Source organism: Pteronotus mesoamericanus, unplaced genomic scaffold, assembly GCF_021234165.1.
Source record: "Pteronotus mesoamericanus isolate MK-2021 breed Mesoamerican mustached bat unplaced genomic scaffold, CSHL_Meso_final contig_75, whole genome shotgun sequence".
In the NCBI taxonomy this organism is placed as follows: domain Eukaryota; kingdom Metazoa; phylum Chordata; class Mammalia; order Chiroptera; family Mormoopidae; genus Pteronotus; species Pteronotus mesoamericanus.
The window spans coordinates 11,195,652-11,214,193 of record NW_026555249.1 but is presented as its reverse complement, the minus strand read 5'-3'; the positions used below and the strand labels follow the sequence as shown (position 1 = coordinate 11,214,193).

Genomic DNA, 18,542 nt, shown 5'->3' with positions numbered 1-18,542 from the left:
CTTTACCAGGCTGAGGCAGAAACAAAAGTGTGGCTTTGCTCAGTTGGGAGTCCAAGAATATCTGAAATAAAGTGAACACCAGGAAGTATCTCAATCCCTGTACAGCCAAAGACATTTACCCTCCAGGGAAAGGATGGGGAGATGGAAAAGGAAAGAGGGAGGGCAATCCCCATATGACCCTCCCCGTCTGCAGGCACACACGTGACTTTGATCCCAACATGCATGCAAATCACCTGTGAGCAGGTGACTCTTTTCTAATGTTTTCTACTTTTCAAGAAAATCAGAGAACCAGACAATTTCTCTTTTCTAGCCCACAGTTCTTTAGCACCATGTGAACCCGGCAACTTCCTTCTCTTTAAAGCAGACTTCAGCCAACTTTCATGGAAGGGGCCAGAGAGTAAATGCCTTAGGCTTTGTGGCCCGCAGCGTCTCTGCTCCACCTCCGCAGCTGTGGGGAGAAGGCAGCCATTGGCAGTACTGGCAGACCCTAAAGGAAGGCGGCATGGTTGCATTTCAATTAAATTGTATTTACAGAGCAGGTGGTCTCTTGTCTGGCAATCTCCGCTTTAAAGGACATTGGGATCATAGGAAGAAAACAAGAAACATTTGGTAATAAGTAAGACTCTCACCAATAATTATTGCCATGAGACAACCAAGAGTGAGCTCAGAGTGAGACCAACAGAGAAAATCATGGGAGAAGCAGTCATTCCTGCAACATTAGAAACTGTGGTTATCACGCGAAGCCAAAGGCTCACATGTTCAGAGACTAATGCAAATGGTGGTAAGCGAGGAAGTGAACAAAATCGTCTGCTGACTACGGCATGGGGCTCCTCGTGAAGGTCAAGGTAACTGCTGGGAATGAATGGGAAACACCAATAAGAGTTCCGGCCTTTGACCCTTTAAACAAAAGAGCAGAACAAGAGACAGACCTGAGCTTGGGGCACTCACAGAACATAAGGTCCCAACAGATGTCTTGCAGACATGTGAGCCCCCCTCCCTCTGGCCCCAACACCACCTGGCATGGGCGTCACTGCTTTGCTTTCTTCCTCACGCATACGCAGTGTTCACACAATGAAAATCACTTACATGGGACGGCACATGGAGACAGATGGGAGAAAGAGAGAGAGAACGTGATGGAGAAAATCAGAGCCAGAGGAGGGTCACTGGGCCCGGCGTCTGTCAGGAAGGCTGCTCCGCGGGCGGCTCTGTGGCTAGGTTACCGCTCCCACAAATGGACCTTTGTTCCGACTATTCTTCTTACCTTGAACTCCCCTCTAACTTTTCTTTGAGAAGCAACAGCCAACACTTTCGAAGGGCTTGCATCATGCCAATGTTCTAAGCACACTATATACATATGTTGACCCTTTTGATCCTCAACAGGTGAGGTAGGTCCTATTATGTTCCCATTGAACAGATGAGAAAACTGAAGCTCAGAGAGGTCAAGCCGTTTTCCCAGGGCTACACAGCTAAGTAGTGACAGCACTGGAGCTGGAAGCCAGACATTCTGGCTCCAGAGCCTGTGCTCTCAGCATCCACATTATCTTGGGTTCACACAGCCTTCCTCCCCCCATCCTTAAAGCCAACCCAGACCAGGCACCTCACATCCACGACTCCACTCCACTCTCCAGTATCAGTATGTAGTTTTTCATTTTCTCGCGAAAATGATTTAATACAACTTTCAGATACAATTGCCAACTTATAAGAAATAAAAAGGACAGAAAAACATGTGAGAGGATACTGTGGGCAAGCAATCAGCTAAATCCAGACTGTGGCAAACTCTCCAAGAGAAGCAACTCAGTTTTTTCAGTGAATCGATGACAGGGAGACAGTGATTGATTTTGAAACTGTAGATGAAGAGACTTAAAACACTTATAATCACTTTCAATGTGTGGACATGAGAGTCAGATTCAAATAAACAAACTGTGAGAAACAAGTTATGACATTTATGTGACAACTGGAATTTGAACACTATGTGGATATTCAGTGAGTTAAAGAATTATTTCTTCATATAATAATGGTATTATGACTATACCTCCAACATGTTTATTTTTTAGAGGTTTACACTGAAAGACTAAAGAATAAAATGAAATGACGTCTAGGATTTGCTTCCAAATAACATGGGAGGGGAAAACTGGGTGGAGCAGGAATGTCACAAAATTGGCCGCGAGTTGATACTACTGAAACTGGGTGATAGGTATTTAAGGACTCCTAACCCTGTTCTGCTTACTTTCCTATAGATGGAAAGTTTTATATAATAAGAGTTTTATAAAAGTTCGAAGAAGAGGCACACTAGCGTTTAAGAACAGGATTTCAGGCAAGGAGGAGGCTCCTGGTTTATCAGTATTTCATCTGTGCATCCTTTTTTGGCAAAGATTTTAAAGTGCGAGGGAAGAGTAAGATGAGAATGAAAGTATGGGACAGAGGAACTCCGGTTCCTGAGGGATAAGCCTGGGAGATGCTGGGCCAACCTGGAACTCGATTCCCTGAGGAACGGATTTCTTGAAGAGCCCTCAAGCCCTCTCAGAGCAATGAAGCAAGCCCTCTGCTACCCTCTGGCCAAAACCTCATCAGGCTCTGACAAGCTCAAGGCTGAAAGTAAGAGGAGGAAGAAAATCACACCCACAGGTCTCAGGACTAGAGGGTGAAAAGAAGTCCTCTGTGGAGGGGAACAGGGAGTGTCTACACACACGAGAGAATGAAAGGCCACTTGGTATCATGTTCAAAGCACTGATTCAAGAGCCTTAGGTTTCAATCCCAGCCCCACAACCGATCTGCTGAGCAACTTTAGATGGTCACTGAGGAATCTGAATTAAAATTCCTATAAAGATCCATAATCCGAATTATAAACCAAAGATGTATGCTCTTGAAAGCCAGCCAGAACATTAGACATGATAGATTACTCAGTACCAGTCTAGTAAAAGGTTTTTTTGAAATGTTACCACTGAACCACAGAGCCTTGGCAAAACAAAGAAGGTGAAATTAGTGAAGTTAGTAAGAGACCACAGTGGATAAAATGGAATGTGAAAAGTACTGTTCTCTATACTGGGATCAATGTTCCAACTACGGGGATAAATTATGGATGAAAATGACACGATAAAAACAACAGATGAGAGAGGAGATGGGTTTTCTACCAGGACGCTGCTAACTCTGGGTATTCCACCATCCGTGGGTGTCCACTGTCCTGACGGCAGTCTGTCTTTCAACAACTATAAGCAGATGCGAGACAAGGCATACCTGAGACTTACAAACTTCACAGGCCCAATAATACTGCCTCAGCTTCCAGAAACTAGACTCCCACAACGCGTCCCAAGGTCAGGCGCAGCTCCAGATCTGTATCTAGATGGATATGCATCCAGCACACCCAGCCTTAAACTTCCTGTGTGTAGTTAGGTCTTCCACAAGAATTTAAGACAGTTGGTCTAGTTTGCGAGATGACCTTCAAAGAAAAAACAAGCCATTCGAAATGATGAAGGGGCCTGGTATGCTGAATTGGTTGACAACTCTTAACCTTAAATTGCAGGAATTATTCGCTAATCAGAAAGAACTAATTCTCTCTGGTTAGAACGCCTAATTATTGTTGCTCTGATGCTTCCCCTTCTGACACAAAGTACCTCTTCACAGAGTGGGGAGGTTTCCGACGCGCCGCCTCAACTGGTCTTGACAAGAGAGGCGATGAATCAGAGGAGCGGCCTGGCATCATCTCAACCTGTAACAACTCTTCACCGAGGGCTAAATCACAGCCTGCCAGGCAGGGAGAGCCTTTTCTTTCTTTCTCTCTGTTTTCTTTAATAAAAGAGGGACATTCACAAAGAGGAAGCCCTACTGGACATAATTAGTAGAATTACTGGTGACTTGGCCAGCAGAGCCGCTGTGGAGGCTGGATCTGTGTAGACAGTGGAGGCAGGCACAGTGAGGGTTGACTTGATCTTCCGGGACACTTGTCAGGATGGTTCCAAAACTAATCTGGAGCAAGAGATAAAACACTCAGCGTGCTCTCCTGTATAATGAAGACATATAGAGCTCAACGCCTACCAGGTTCCGGAGCTCTGCCTCCTTTCGACCACTGGAAGCCAAGGCTTTCAGGCCTTCAGGCTTCCTCTGCTCCAAGTGTTTCTTCTTGAAATTGGGACATGTATACACAAGCTTTACCCATCTGCACAGACGGCCTTCTACCCCAGCCCCGATGAACCTATTAACCCACAGGCCTGCACTGGGCTGGTATGAGACCAGTCCATTTTTTCCCCTAATCTCACCGTAGCAGGGCAATGATGAAAGGCTGCCCAGAAGACAAGTAAGAGATGGTGACTGGGGGGTTGTGTTTAATTAATGCAGGATGAATAACACACATAAGGAAAATATGTAAATAAACAGGGCAATGATATTAATCATCTACCAGGCTGGCAAGCAACAGGCGAGATGATTATAATCTTGGTGGAAAAATTAGCTAATAAATAATTCATAAATCTCTCAGGAGGTAGGGAAGAAAATTTATATTTACTTTTCAGCCACACCATATCACTCTCACAGGGGTTTATGGCTGTGTTCTTTCTCTGTGTGCACATCTCCCAGTGCACGCAGGTGCCTGGAACATTCAGTAAGTGCATAGTAGGTAGATGGAGCGGCCTGAACATGGCATGGGCACACCTGTCTTCTGGCTATGATTTTCCCTTCTCATTCTTGCTTATCCATAAAAGCAACAAGTACCTCAAGTCATATCTGTACCTTACCACGGAGTCTATGCGCCTAAAGAAGGGATTTGGAAGATGTGCCACTTCGTTCCATACCTGTGACACAATACAATGTAGGGTTTGACACACCAACTGAGGGAGATGGGCGATCTTAAAAAACAGAAACACCACGAGGTGGGCGCTTTCATCACCTAAGAGGAATGCTCGATTGGAAAGTTAATTCCAACCACTTACGTGTTTGGCTCTGGTGGCTAAACACCTTCCCAGAAAGAACTAATGAATTTTTACAGAGCTGGTGAACACCTTCAGTGCAGTTCACTTGTCTGTAAAGGGCAATGAGCAAAAATACAGCCCCAGCGTTCTGAGGTGGTACGACTAACGAGACTTTTAAGTTCCAAGTGCGGATGTCGTGAATGTGTCTAAGGATCGACTCGTTACACATCAATTGCATTTACGGGAAGAAAGCTCTCTCCCTTACCCTCCCGTTCCTGCTCAGCTCTGCCTGAAGGCACACTGAGAAGCCAGTGACCACCTCCTAGCATGTTTCCAGAAGACGGATCACTGAGTGAATGGTTAGGATAGCTAGGTTTAGATACAGCGATGGGTGTCTACTGGATGCTGCCACTTCTACATATAGCCACCCATGCTTGATGGTGCTTGAGGCATTTTAGACAGAATAAAACATAAGATGGTTTTTCCCCTAACAATCTTTTAACAGTGAAAATCGTTTTCTGGATATGAGGAGCCTGAACAGGGTTTCACTACTTGTTGAGCGCCTATGACCCAGCACACGGGATACCGAGGAAATGACAACTTACGCACACCCTCTTCCTTCCCCCTGAAAATGACCCTCCCACCACATCCAGTCAGCCAGGCCATGGCCGCCAATGGGGCCAACAGGAAGAAAAGGGGCACACTGACCAGCGAGCCTGAGGATGCAGTCGTGGTGGGGCCACGCCTTTTCGTTCCTGGGGTCCCCTCTGAGTTCCTAAAAGGGCCCACCTATAGGGTTTACTGGGAGGTTGGTCATGGGAAGCAGTTTAAGGGTGTGCTGTCCTGTGGGACTTGCATTCTCTCGCGCATCTACTGGGTGTCCACAGGAGCACCTAGCTTCTGTGGCAGAGAGGAATAGTCCCAGTAAACGGGAAGATTCCCTTTCTGCTCCAAGGGCTCAGTGCCAGTCTCCTGAAAGGCTTCCCTGTGCTGATCACATAAAACCATGTTAGCTGACCCCTAAAGAGCTCAGACCTACCATGATGGAGGGTTTGCTGCAGTGTAGGCAGGACAAGGAAAATATATGCCCCTCGGTAGTAATTTCCTAATGTTATCATGGTCTGTCTCAGCAAATGAAAGCTGGATGAAATAGTGGAAGACTAGTACATGTACAAAATGTGCACAAAACTGGTAAGTGGACACATGTATACAAAATGGTACTTTCAGAAACATTTCTTTTGCTCTAAATTTACAAGCATTACCAGGCCCTAAAAGTTTCCTTTTTTTCTGCTATCACTGTACCTGAATCCCATTAATTACAAATAGATAATGTATGATCCTTCTAATGATGTGTTAGACCCCTCCACAAGCTCATTAATTACTGGATACCACAGTCCTCCTAGAAAGTCAAATATAGAGGTCTGAAACTATATTTTACCAACGTAACTACAAAAATTAATTTTTAGGCACAAAAACCTTGATTGAAACGGGTTTCCATTTTTTTTTTTTAATTTAATCAGGACTTGCAAAAGTTTAGATATTTAGGCAGTAGTTTTCAAAGACATACTCGATAACCAAAGAGTTTTAAATCTACTATTAAAAGAACATTTTTCCTGGTAATATGATATACCAAATTCCTTCTCCATTCCAAAGGAAGGCTGGCTTTATTCTAAGCAACCGCTTTCACTTAGTGCAGTGAGTCCTCCGGCTCCCACCCCCAGGGACACGCTTGGCGAGACGCCTGCTTCCTGCCCACATACTCTCTGAAAAGGCCCCATCGCTCCTGGGAAGAGGGGTGCCAACCCTCTGAAAACACCGGTTCCATTTTATCTTAAATGTAGCAAATAATGGAACTTCTACACAGTAATAGGACTTTTTCCTGAGTTCCCATTACACATTCCATTACTTTATTTGTGGTGATCTAAACTATTTCTTACAAACTTTGATGCCTCCGCCCCTTAAATACTTGCAGGCTTATCTGTGTTTTTAAGTCAGTTTTTGCCCAGTGTTTGCCATATTCCCATTTAACTCTCGGAACCTTTCTCTAGGCAACAGAATGTTTGATTCCCTTATCTGGAATTTGAATGCACATACAATGTCTTTTTTAGGTTGCCCAGTTTATAAAGCTTTCTCTTAGAAGTACCTTTAAGCTGCCAAAATGTGCTCCCTAAAATAATATTTAACCCATTACACATCCTTGGAGAAACCAATGATTGTTTTTCCAAATCAACTGCAAAAGGAAACTCTGATTCCAACAAACATTAGCAAGTGTTAGTTCATCATTTACCAACGGTAAAATCATTCTAAATCACTTCTTCCTCTACATACAAACATAACCGTAAGTCAAACGGAACCACAGCCTTCCCCCCCCCACGCCACCGCCCTGGGTTCGCTCCGCCCCTGCTACCTGCAGTGGAACCCCCTGTGCAGCATCGTCCTGAACATATGTTCCTATTCTCCAACCAACAACAGAGACAGACCCTGGTCAATTCACGTATCAGGTGTATCGCCCCAATAATCACTATAATTTCTATGTGGCTTCAACCCTTGATTAAAAGCAGTCCCTCTCCCTATTTCACAATATTTTACTTTTTCCTCCTCTAATCCTCCTATTTCTCAATATTAGCCACTCATTTTCCCCCACCATTATCCACTACATGGACTTACCGGTTTGACCAAGTCAGCCGGCCTTCGCCACGTCCTCACACCCAGCCGCTCCAGGAGCCCACGGCGGCTAACCGAGGGCAGGCCTGAACGCGGTCCTACTTGCAACTTTGTCTTTTCAAAATCATTTACAGAAACCCAGTGCAAGGAAAGAGCAGAACCGCCAGAGTGGGAGCATTGCCCACGGTGGGGAGGGGGGGGGCGCAGGGGAGGAAAGGGGCCTTGTGATTCTCCTTTCTCTCTAGCCAATAGTCACTCTTCCGTCAATTCCTAGTGGGCCTGCTGCTCAAGGCCCCCAAGTCATATCGAAGACTTCCTCATCTTTTGCCTCGAAAATGCCACACACGTTCCCATCTCCATGCCTTGGTGTGACCTCCACCTGCTGCCAGGGTGCCTTCTCCCTGCGCCTGCTTGGTGAAGTCGCGCCCACAGGTCTGGCCTTCACTAGACCCCAGCCCTTGGGTGGCAGGCTCTTTATCCAGCCTCCTGAGGGCCTGGGGACTCCTCAGGCTGCGCTCTTCAGTTGGCACCTTCCCTAGTCTGTCTTGTAGAACACATGCAAAAAAGGGATATCCATTCTGGTAATACAGCTGCCAGGTACTGATTCTAGGGATTTTATAAACATCTCTAATTCTCAGAAGGACTCTGTCATGTTGCATTAAGACCCCTATTTTATAGAAAAGGAAACTGAACCTCAGAAAATGTAAGTGATGGGCCCAATGCCATACTTTAATGGAATTAGGGTTTGCATCCAGGCCCCACCTGATTGGGGAAGCCAGTCTGTTTCACTATGTCTATCGCCTCTGCTTCCGCAGAGAAAGGAAGTGCTTTAGAACCATCCCTCTCCGTGCCTTCTGCTTGGACTCTGGCACCCCCTGATGAATATTCATGGCCAGGTTCCCCCCTGCCGAGGCCGCCACTTGGTGAGTACACTACCAGAGAGGAAGAGGGCCAGCAGGCAGGAATAAGCAAGCTTGGGATTCAAGTACCTGCAGATAATCCACAAAGCGACCAACCCACAGGCAGGATAACCCAGCGCTGGCAGGACACCCAGGTTGGCAGAGGCCTCCTGCCTGTGTCTCCTCCTTGGAGCACAAGTGCCCATGTCTGCCTCCACGGCTGTTTCTGCTCAGCCCGTGGACCTGCGGGGCTGGAGTTAATCCTCCACAGCGGTCAGAAATACTATGTCGACAGTTGGCACTGCCATTTGCAGTGTCCAGAATGGAGCTCTCGTTTTTTATCTTTCAAGTAAGAGGTACAGGTTTCTCCTTGAGTGCCAGGCTTACTTCGAAATGAACACCTTCGCTTTCTCTTCAATAGCTGGGTTTTCTGATGAGTTAAAATACAAAAACCAAAAAACAAAAAAAACATTGCTTTCTAATATTGATCTGGCCCAGGTGTCACACAGGTGGTGACAGATTTGAGTTTTACAGTCCAGAGTCATGTTTTAAGAGCTAAGTGTGGGGCTGTGATTTTTGAATCTGTGTGATTATATGATGTGGTACAAGAGATATCACCAGGTAGCTTTTGGTAGGGGATGGGAGGCAGTGTTAGTTATTTTCTGAAAATGGAAACATGTGCAAGATTATTTTCTTAAAGGAAAAAAATGTGTCCTGGGGACTTCAGCCCAGAAAGACCAGGCAGGACATCGGGGCAGGTCAAAGCTGGGACACTGCTTGTTGGGGCAGCTATGCCTGTACAGCGTGGCCTTTCGGTGTTGCTGGCCTTTCCTCTTGCATTCACAGCCCTGGGCCCAGCAAAGTGGCACAGGCCAAGGAAGGCCACCCAGCTGCCACACAGGCAAATATATTAGGCGGGTCTGGCTGCGCAATGAAGCTCTGCCAAGGTAGCTCAGGTTTCTGGGCCAGGGTTATAAGCACAGTTTGTGCAAGTTTAAGAAATTTGTGAGATCCGCCTATGCCATGGTAGACAGTATTCATAAAATAATTCGTGGGATGACGTCGTCACTGAGTCAACTACAGTCCTAGGCAGCACACAACCTAATCCTGCTGGAAGGAGAAGGCAGGAGCCACAGGGGACCTTGCGAGCCATTCCTTGTGTTTTAATGGGTAAATACTGGATCTCTGTGAACATCAAAACTTATCCACACTCTCCCACAAGCTTACAAAGTTTATTTACTTCATTATTGGTTAGCTGCAAGAACTTGCCCAAGTTTTGAGTTTTCCATGTAGGAATATCTCTTACTAAAATGTTGTTACATTTTTGCTTAGAATGTACTATAATTGTTAGGGTTTTTTTTTCCTTGTCTTCTTGTCTTCTCTTCTTTATAGAGAGAAAAGAGGAGGGTATTTAAATGAAATTTGGAGTTCAAAGCTAATTAGAAGAGCAATTTATTCAGCTGGGCATATCCAACACTGCGTTCAAATGTTTACTTTATAGCTTTGTCCTCTTTTAAAAGTCTTATTTATAATGATGAATGGCCATAACTTCTGAATTTGGAGAGAGAAGCAAAAGGCCTAAGCCCAGACATGCAAATGAGACTCCAGTGATAATTCATATCAGTGCATGATTATCTCCCCAGCAACTCTCTACACAATGGAGCAAACCAGAGGAGGCAAAATAATGAGTCTGTCTATGCTTCTGTGTGATGATAACTCCAATTCTTGTGTTGCTGCTGTGTTGCCAAAACACGCCACGCAGTCAGATGGCAATGAGTGCATAAAACAAGTGTGCACGTGTGTGTTTTTCCATTGTTCTCTATTTAGCTACTTGCAAAGTATGGACATCCAGACATTCTAGTCACTCATTCCTTATGGTTCTAACAGAAAAAGTAAAATGGTTCCTCTTGTTTATTTCAATCCCACATCCTACTTCTGCCTTCATCCGGCTAACTACCATCTTCTATGGTTGTGATCGAACATGGCCAAGAGAGCCAGAGGGTCCATTTCCAGGATTGAATGCTGTTTTCAAAAAAGAAAGGGAGAAAAAGAAGGCCAGGAAAATGAACTGGGAGGGGTCACTGGGAAGGTGGGGAAGGACTGGAAAAGGACAAAGTCGAGACAGAGAGGGAGGGCAGAGAAAGTCGGACTGGTGGTAATGGGCTGAGCTAGAAGTAAGGAGCAGAGGGGTCAGCATGCGGAGAGAGCGAGGAGAGATGGTGAAGAGCGGAAGGAGCAGGGAGAAGGCAGAACTGACTCCCTGAGAGAGGTGTGGGGCAGGCGACCGTGGGGAACTGGCACTGCACTGGCTTAAGCTCTACCATGTGGTAGTAACTGGTTGAAGTTGAACTTGGGCACGTTTCTTAACCTTGGAGTCAACAATATAATCTACTTTACAGAGTTTTTGTGAGGATTGATATAATCCAAGCGAATGTTTTGCACACGGTGAGCACCACCCTGTGTACAAAGTAGCTGACCACTTTGGTTGAAGTATGTGTATGGTTGGCTCCACAGGGAAGCCGTAAATGAGCCATATACAGTTCTCTCTTCCAGAAATGTACATTAGGAGGGAAGATAAAATAGATCCATAAAAGAATCTCTACTGCATAAAAAGTGAAATATTTGGTGGGTCTTCAAAAATAACACGTTCTAAAGAACTCAGAACACCAATGCACAAAAATTCTACCAAGTTAGGAAAAAATTAAGTCCAAACAGAGACATGAAAAGTGAATAAGGGTCACGATATACGCCTGCTTTCCATATTTTCTCTGATTCCTATGTATTCTACAAGATACCAATGTTGAGCTAGGAAAAGCGTTAATAGTAAGGACACAGGTAGGAATGAGTCACGTATGTTTAGGTAAGATTATGAGTCATTATAAGTAATCAAGATTAATGAAGTGATATGAATGCAAAAGAAAGTGTAAGTGATCGTCATAAGAACAGACGAAGCCTCCTAACGCAGCAAAGTTCTTAAGTCAGGAAACCAATCATTTGCATGCAAAGCAGTTCATGAGAAGCATTTCAGAAAAAGCCCCACTTAATGTCCAAGATGGTTCTTGAAAACTGAGACTTCAAGTCAAATGATGAATGAGGAGACCAATGTTACCACAGACTAATTGATACAAGCAAAAGTTAAGTTCCTATAGCCTATTTCTGGTCACAAAAACAGCACCAAACTTCGAATTAAGACCCAAAATACTTTTTGTTTTTGTATTTCTCAAAGTTATTTATTTATTTATTACTAAATGTATCGGGGTGACATTGGTTAATAAGCTCATAGAGGTTTCAAGTGTACAGCTCTGTGATACATCACCTGTATGTTGCATTGTGTGCCCGCCACCCAAAGTCAAACATCGTCCATCATCACATATTTGCCCTTTACCCTTTACTACCCACCCCCTTCCCTCCGGGTGGGCTGGGTGAGAAAGGTGAAGGGATTAAGAAATACAATTCGTAGTTACAAAATAGTCACAGAGATGTGAAGTACAGCATAGAGAATACAGTCAATACTATTGTTATAACTGTGTATGGTGCCAGGTGGGGACTGGAAATATCAGGGGGAGCACTTTGTAAAGTATATGACTGTCTAATCACCATACTGTACACCTGAAACTAATATAAAATAACACTGAATGTCAACTGTAATTTAAGAAGAAAAAAAAATGGTGGTGAAAGGGTTTGTTCTGAGAAGAGACTCACCCTTCTCTGAATTCTGCCTCCAGAGGATCCAAACCCAGAGAGGTTCTGCACTGAGAAGACACCTGCCGCCTAGGATGGCGTCCAGCCGTGGTTCCCAAAGTGTGGCCCTCAGGCCAGCCACACTGGCACCACCTGGGGCGGAGCTTGTCAGAAAAGCAAAGTCACCCATCCCACCCTGACCTACGGACTCCGAATCCCTGGGGACGAGGCCCAGAGAACTGTTATAACAAGCCTTTCGTGTGATGTTTACACGTATTAAAGGCTGAGACTGACCTACATCATCTGAGCTAAAGCAGTGAACTGGACCCTCTGCTGGGACCAGGGGTGGGGTCGCGACGTCTGGGGCGGAGGCAGAGCAGCTGCAGGGAGGAATGCAGGATGGAGGTGAGGAGTTCCCGCAACAACCAGCCCCACTGTGCCAGGCCTGTGGGAAGCAAGTCAGCATGCTTCTCTGAATTAGAAGTTTTCTTGTGAGCTGTCTTCTGGGTGTGACTTTCATGCATGGTAACAACGAGTCTCTGTAAAACTGCTTTCTGATTTTCATGTAACTGACTATGACCCTGGAAAGACAGTTTGGTTACAATTTAGGAATATATATGTATGTGTGTGTGTGTGTGTGTGTGTGTGTGTATTCATGTGTATCCATGTAGGTATATACATGTACATGTGCATGTATAGAATAAGTCAAACTACACAAACAAACAAAAAAAAGAATCAAAGGTTTTTCTGCATTAGACCAGAAAAGAAAATATACTCAGACAAAGTTAGTAGACTCAAAGTGAAGCCCATAACTATTCTAAGTGTGTGGCCCTGGGCTAGTGATTAAACTTCAGAGCTCGTTTTCTCACTTGTAAAGCTGAACCCAGAATTCACTTATTCAAACCACGAGAGAGGGGAAAATATCATAGATCAGCACAGACCTAACAGAGCACCAAGCATACTGTGATGAAGGCTATCACGGGGGTGTTGACATAAACAAAGGCTTAGAGGACAGTGAGGAATGAACTATTAACTGCAAAGGAGGGCAACGAGAAAGGCCTGACATAGAAAAGTCCACCAAGACAGGCCAGGGAGAGTGAGAGGAAAGCCAGCAGACGGAAGACCCCGAAGGCCGGGAGGCGCAGGAGCGGGGCAGGCCTGGTGGGTACCCTGAAGCCAGGCTGTGCCAAGGCAGTGGCCCCGCCTCTTCCAGCTCTGGGACTGGTTTCTCCAACAATTTCCAATGACCTGAAAATAATGGGCACATTTGATGATGTAATTTTATCAACCAACCCAGGGCCTGGTCACTTTTTTCATTTTCAACTGCTCAGAAATAATGAACTTGGATAAAGCTCTGGTCAGAATTCCTCCCGGCTGGTTTTAATGTAAAAGAAGCAGGGTGTCAATTGTGAAAGGAGCGTCGGACCCTTCCGTTCTCCATCTTCCTGCTGCAGGGAGTACGGGTTCTGGGGCCACTTGGCAGAAGGGCTGACTGGCCGCTTTGAAAAAGATTGCTGCTCAGAGGCCAGAATTTAAATTGGTTCCATCTTAGGAAAGAAGAACACACTGCAACCAACTTTTGATTAACCTTTTATACGTGGGCCAAGTTTTTAATCTCATAGTAAAAGCCATATATTGCATCTCTGGCACACAGCCCCTGCTAAGCACCCTTTCCTGTCTTAGGTTCGGTGTCAGAGGACCTGAGTGAGCAGGAAGCAGTGTCCTGTTGAATCTGAAAGCCGTTCTGGGCTTTCCTGGGGCAGCACAGTTACAGCCAGGACAAAAGGGCAGCAGGCGCTCTCCTTCCGGAAGGAAGGGCAAAGAACGCATCTCCTTCATTTCGATCAGATTGCAGGATTCTAGGACTAAGCCTCGCTCGGGCTGATCAATCACATATCATTACCTTCCCCTTCTGGAAAATGTTTATCTATGATCAGTCATTTCTTTTTTTACCAACTTCTGAAGAGCTTCCCGACTACAAGACTTACAGGGCCTCTGAATGTGGACACCCGGCTTTCTCCCCATGGTACGGGGTGCGTCATGCTTCTACTTCATGAGCTGTGTGCCACACACATGAGCCTGGAAAGGTTAGCACAAAGAAGAGCACTTCACCGAGTTTGACGCCGCCATGGAATGAGTCACAAGCCTATCCATAAAGATCATTTTTCTAGGCTCTTTAAGGGTGTCCACAGCAGAGAAATCCCACCGGGGAAACCACCTCCCAGAGCCAAGTGTGCAGGTCATGCGTTCACCCTCAGGGCCCGTCCACGCATGGCCAGAGAGCTTGACAGAGCATCTGCCTCCTTGGTACCCAGCACAGAGACAGCAGCGGCTGGCTCTAGTCATCGCAGGATGAAAATCTGAGCCGCATTCTGCCCCTGGCATGTGTAGTCCAGAATGTTACAACTGTTGGTTTTCACTCCTGTTTCTGACAGCACTCTGACAAAATGACACTGTTTTGAGTTTTGAGAATTCAGATCTAGGTAAATTGATTGAACAGCTCTCTTTCTTTGGCAACCTGTGTTTAGGTGAGTGATAATGTTTTGGACATGGGCTAAGACTTCTGTTTATTATATTTATTTTATATATATGTATACATGCACATGTGTGCACATGCACACACACACATATATATGTAGTCTATCCAGAAGGTATCCAGCCATGCAATATAAAAAATAGAGACATTTACTGAAGTAGATACAAGATACAAGAAACATTATACATAGGACAATGACATCTCAGTTCCCTTCAAAGCAGGTACCTTGGGACCTCACACAGTTCTCCCAGTGTCTTTCCCCCTGTTCAAAACACTCTGCAAAATCATTTGTTGGAATTGCCATCAGCTGCCCCATCGTATTTTCCTGAATCTCTTCAATGGTCTGAAATTTCTTCCCTTTCAAAGGTGATTTTAGTTTTGGGGAAAGCCAGAAGTCACAGGGTGCCAAATCTGGGATATAGGGGGATGAGTCACCTGGGTGGTTTGATGTTTTGCCAAAAAACTCTGCACAAGACATGATGCATGGACAGGTGTGTTGTTGTGATAAAGCTGCCAATCACCAGTTGCCCATAGCTGTGGTCTTCTAAATCATCCAAATAGTTTCTGCAGAGGAATGTTCAAGCTTGACACAAAATTTGATGCAGATTCATTGCTCTACTCACTCAGTTGTTTTGAATGTGACAGCCACACACTACACATGCTCACTCAACAGTGTCTACCACCCCCACTGACTAGTACAGTGAAGTCGTCATTGTTCACGCATGCGCATTCCAGTCCACTCTCCTTGGCTGCCAGGTTACATCGATGTGGTGCAAACTGTTCTCGCTGTATTAAAAATAGTTGGATTTTTTTCTGGACAGACTGTATATATATGATTGAGGTCTGTCTGGAAAAAACCCAGCCATTGTTTATATATGTATTATGTATTTCCAGGCTCTTGCTACATCACTTGCTCTCATTAAATGGGCATCGCCTTTAGATTTGATTCTCAACCCTAACATATTAACTAGGTATCATTTGGGAAATAGTTGATATCATGAATGATTACCCCTTTTCTCAATAATCCCTATTGTCGTCAAGAAAATACTCAATTTGCATGCTGCAAAGAAACAGAGTTTTTGTTTCTTTTTGTCTTGTTGTTAGATGTCCAAATAAAATACGTCTTTACGATCTCACAGAATCATAACCTCATAGATGGGGCTGAAAGGAGCCTGTATTCACCAAGCCCAGGCTCCTTGCAGATTTCAAACTTGCAAACTGTGTACAAGAGCAAGTGAGTGTGTCCCTTATAGACTATGTCCCCTGTGCTGGCCCTTCTGTCCCCCATGATTATTCTGTAACAACCAACATGTACTTCCTAATCCCTTCCCCTTTTCCACCCAGTCCCCCAACATCGCAGAGCGATGTGTCCCGGCAGAACACACTGATCTGACAGGATTTCATCGACAGCCTCCTGGACAGGAGATGACACCATGACAAGCTCCAATTGCCTCCAATTTCTAACACATTTTTGTTGGCTATATTTCCCCCACATAAGGGAACTTTGGGAAAAGGCTTTATAATTACGTTAAGTAGCAGCGGAAAATGAGAAGGCAGGTTCAAGCCTGTTTCCCCTCAGTCAGCAGTTTCATCACCATTAACTCATTGTCAATTGGCATGATCTTTAAGAATTCATGATCTTTAAGTTATGTAACCTGATGAAAGTTTCTTAACGAATACGTAAGCTTGTGCCACACAAAAAGTATTCCTGTTCAAAAGAGACCCTAAAGACAGGGCGGAGGGAGCTCCATTTTTTGAGCTGTCAAACACTGGGAGAAATCTGGATTCCCAGTCACTCTCTCTCACCATGTGTCCCATTTTTATTTGTGACGCTGACATTCTGGCTAATCATTGATCACACTCCTTATGTGATAAGGCAGCCTCCCAGCTTATCAAAAGACTGCTTGATTTTCCATTACTTCCTCAGACAGCAGCTTCTCCTGAGTCATATTCTTGTAAACTTACTCACCAATGGAAAAATCACTCCAAATACAGAGCCTTGGACATGGAGTAGATACAAATGCCTTGAACCGATTTGGATTCCTTCCAGTCACGACTGTTGGAAGTATTTACCCGAAGCGTTAAGGACTATGGGAGCCAGCTGGCCTATTGCCAGAACAACAGCAAACCAAAAAGTGCTCCCCGGCACCAGGAGGCTGAGGGAAAAGGAAAAACGCATTTCCCAGGAAAAATACCGAGGTGCGCACTACTCCCGAGCTCAGCGCCGGCCCGGTGGAGGGGAGGAGCAGAAAGGTACTCAGAAATTTGCCTAGTTTATGATAAATACCAAAATAGTGACTTCTGCCCTCACAAATGAGAAACTTCTCAGGACAACTACCTTGCTTCAGGCTTCCTCTCACACACACATACATTCCCAAGGGGTTTGGTGCAATGAAATTAAAAAAAAAAAAAAATTAAAGTCAGCCTATGAAGGCCAAAACAAACTATTCAAGAATGTGGGGTGGCTGACAGCTGTCAGAGGGGAGTGTTGGGGGGCTGGGTGGAAAAGGGGAAGGGATTAGGAAGTACACGTTGGTTGTTACAGGATAATCATGGGGACGTAAGGGCCAGCACAGGGAATATCGTCAATAATATCGTGATAACCACATATGGCGCCAGGAGGTACTTGAAGCATCAGGGGGACCGCTCTGTAAAGTGCATGATTGTCTAACCACTTTGCTGTACATCTGAAACTAATACAGAATAATATTGAATGTAAACTGTGATTGGAAAAAAAGAATGCGGGGTGGTTGGGAAAAAAGGAAAAGCAAATTGGGAGGCAAAGTGGTTACAGAAGCAGCTCTGCTGCATGGTATTTTTTACTCCGAATTTCAATTCCCATGGAATTTAGTAAGCCTTCGGCTGAAATAGACACGCGCGCGCCCTGCACAGAACCAGCCCCGCAGCTGGACGGTGGCAGACTCATCTCTAAGTTCGGGATTTCTCTCTGGAGAGTTTTTGTCCTGGAGGAGTTCATGGTGATTAGCTCTTTGCATCAGGAAGGCGCCCTGGGCTCCTGAGTGGCCAGAAGTTCCCTTTCCTGTGAGGGAAGCACGGGAGGAACAACAGAGCCAACGCTATCGTAGGAGGGAGTGACCCCCAAGGTTCCAGAGCAAAGCTGTTGGAATACAAACACGAACTTGGATTCTTGACCTTTCGTGAATTGAAATATTCTTCTGCTATATTAGATGACGAGAAGGGAAAGCAGTGTAAAATCACAGGATAACGCATGAGGCACTACATGTATGTGTATATGCATATATGTTCTCCCCCACCCGCGTGGACGGTGAGACCGTTAGGCTGAGACAGGCCTGCTCTTCACGTGCTTCTCTGAAAGCCAAAATGAATATTGACTCCCATTAAGTAAACGTCCCTGGGAACTTCCCAGAAAGAAACTCTGACACTAAATATCAGTAAACAGCTAGGAACTGATCGACAGCTCAGGTGAAGTCCAAACCTGAGAATTCACACAGCCTATGCTGACATTCTGGTTCCAGCGGCTCCCTTCCCAGTCAAGCCAGCCAGGCGGTAATCAAGGGAACTGAGGCTGCCAGCGTCCTGGGTCCCGGGTCCTGGGAGGCTGCTCCCTTCTCTGCGCGCAGGTCCATCTGCCAGTCTGGCTGTTTCTACCATCAGGGAATCAGGTTCCAGGAAGAGGCCTGAATCCTGGCCAGAGGAACGGACCCCTGAGGCTTCCCACAGGGCTTGCTGAGGCAGGGTGGACAGGAGCAAAGGCAAGGGGAAAGCAGGTCCATCCCCACCATTGTAAGTCTGTCTGTCTGTCTGTCTGTCCATCCCTCCCTCCCTCTGTCAAAGCAGAATATGTTAGAAATGAAGAGGCTGAAGCCTCAGTTTCCTTAT

The 18,542-nt window shown here is 45.4% G+C and overlaps 1 protein-coding gene across 3 annotated transcripts in view; it reads right to left on the bottom strand.

Annotated features, from left to right (window-relative positions):
* Positions 1 to 18,542, bottom strand: part of GHR (growth hormone receptor) — a 217,121-nt gene that overhangs the window by 163,064 nt on the left and 35,515 nt on the right. The gene's annotated exons all lie outside the window — the stretch shown is intronic.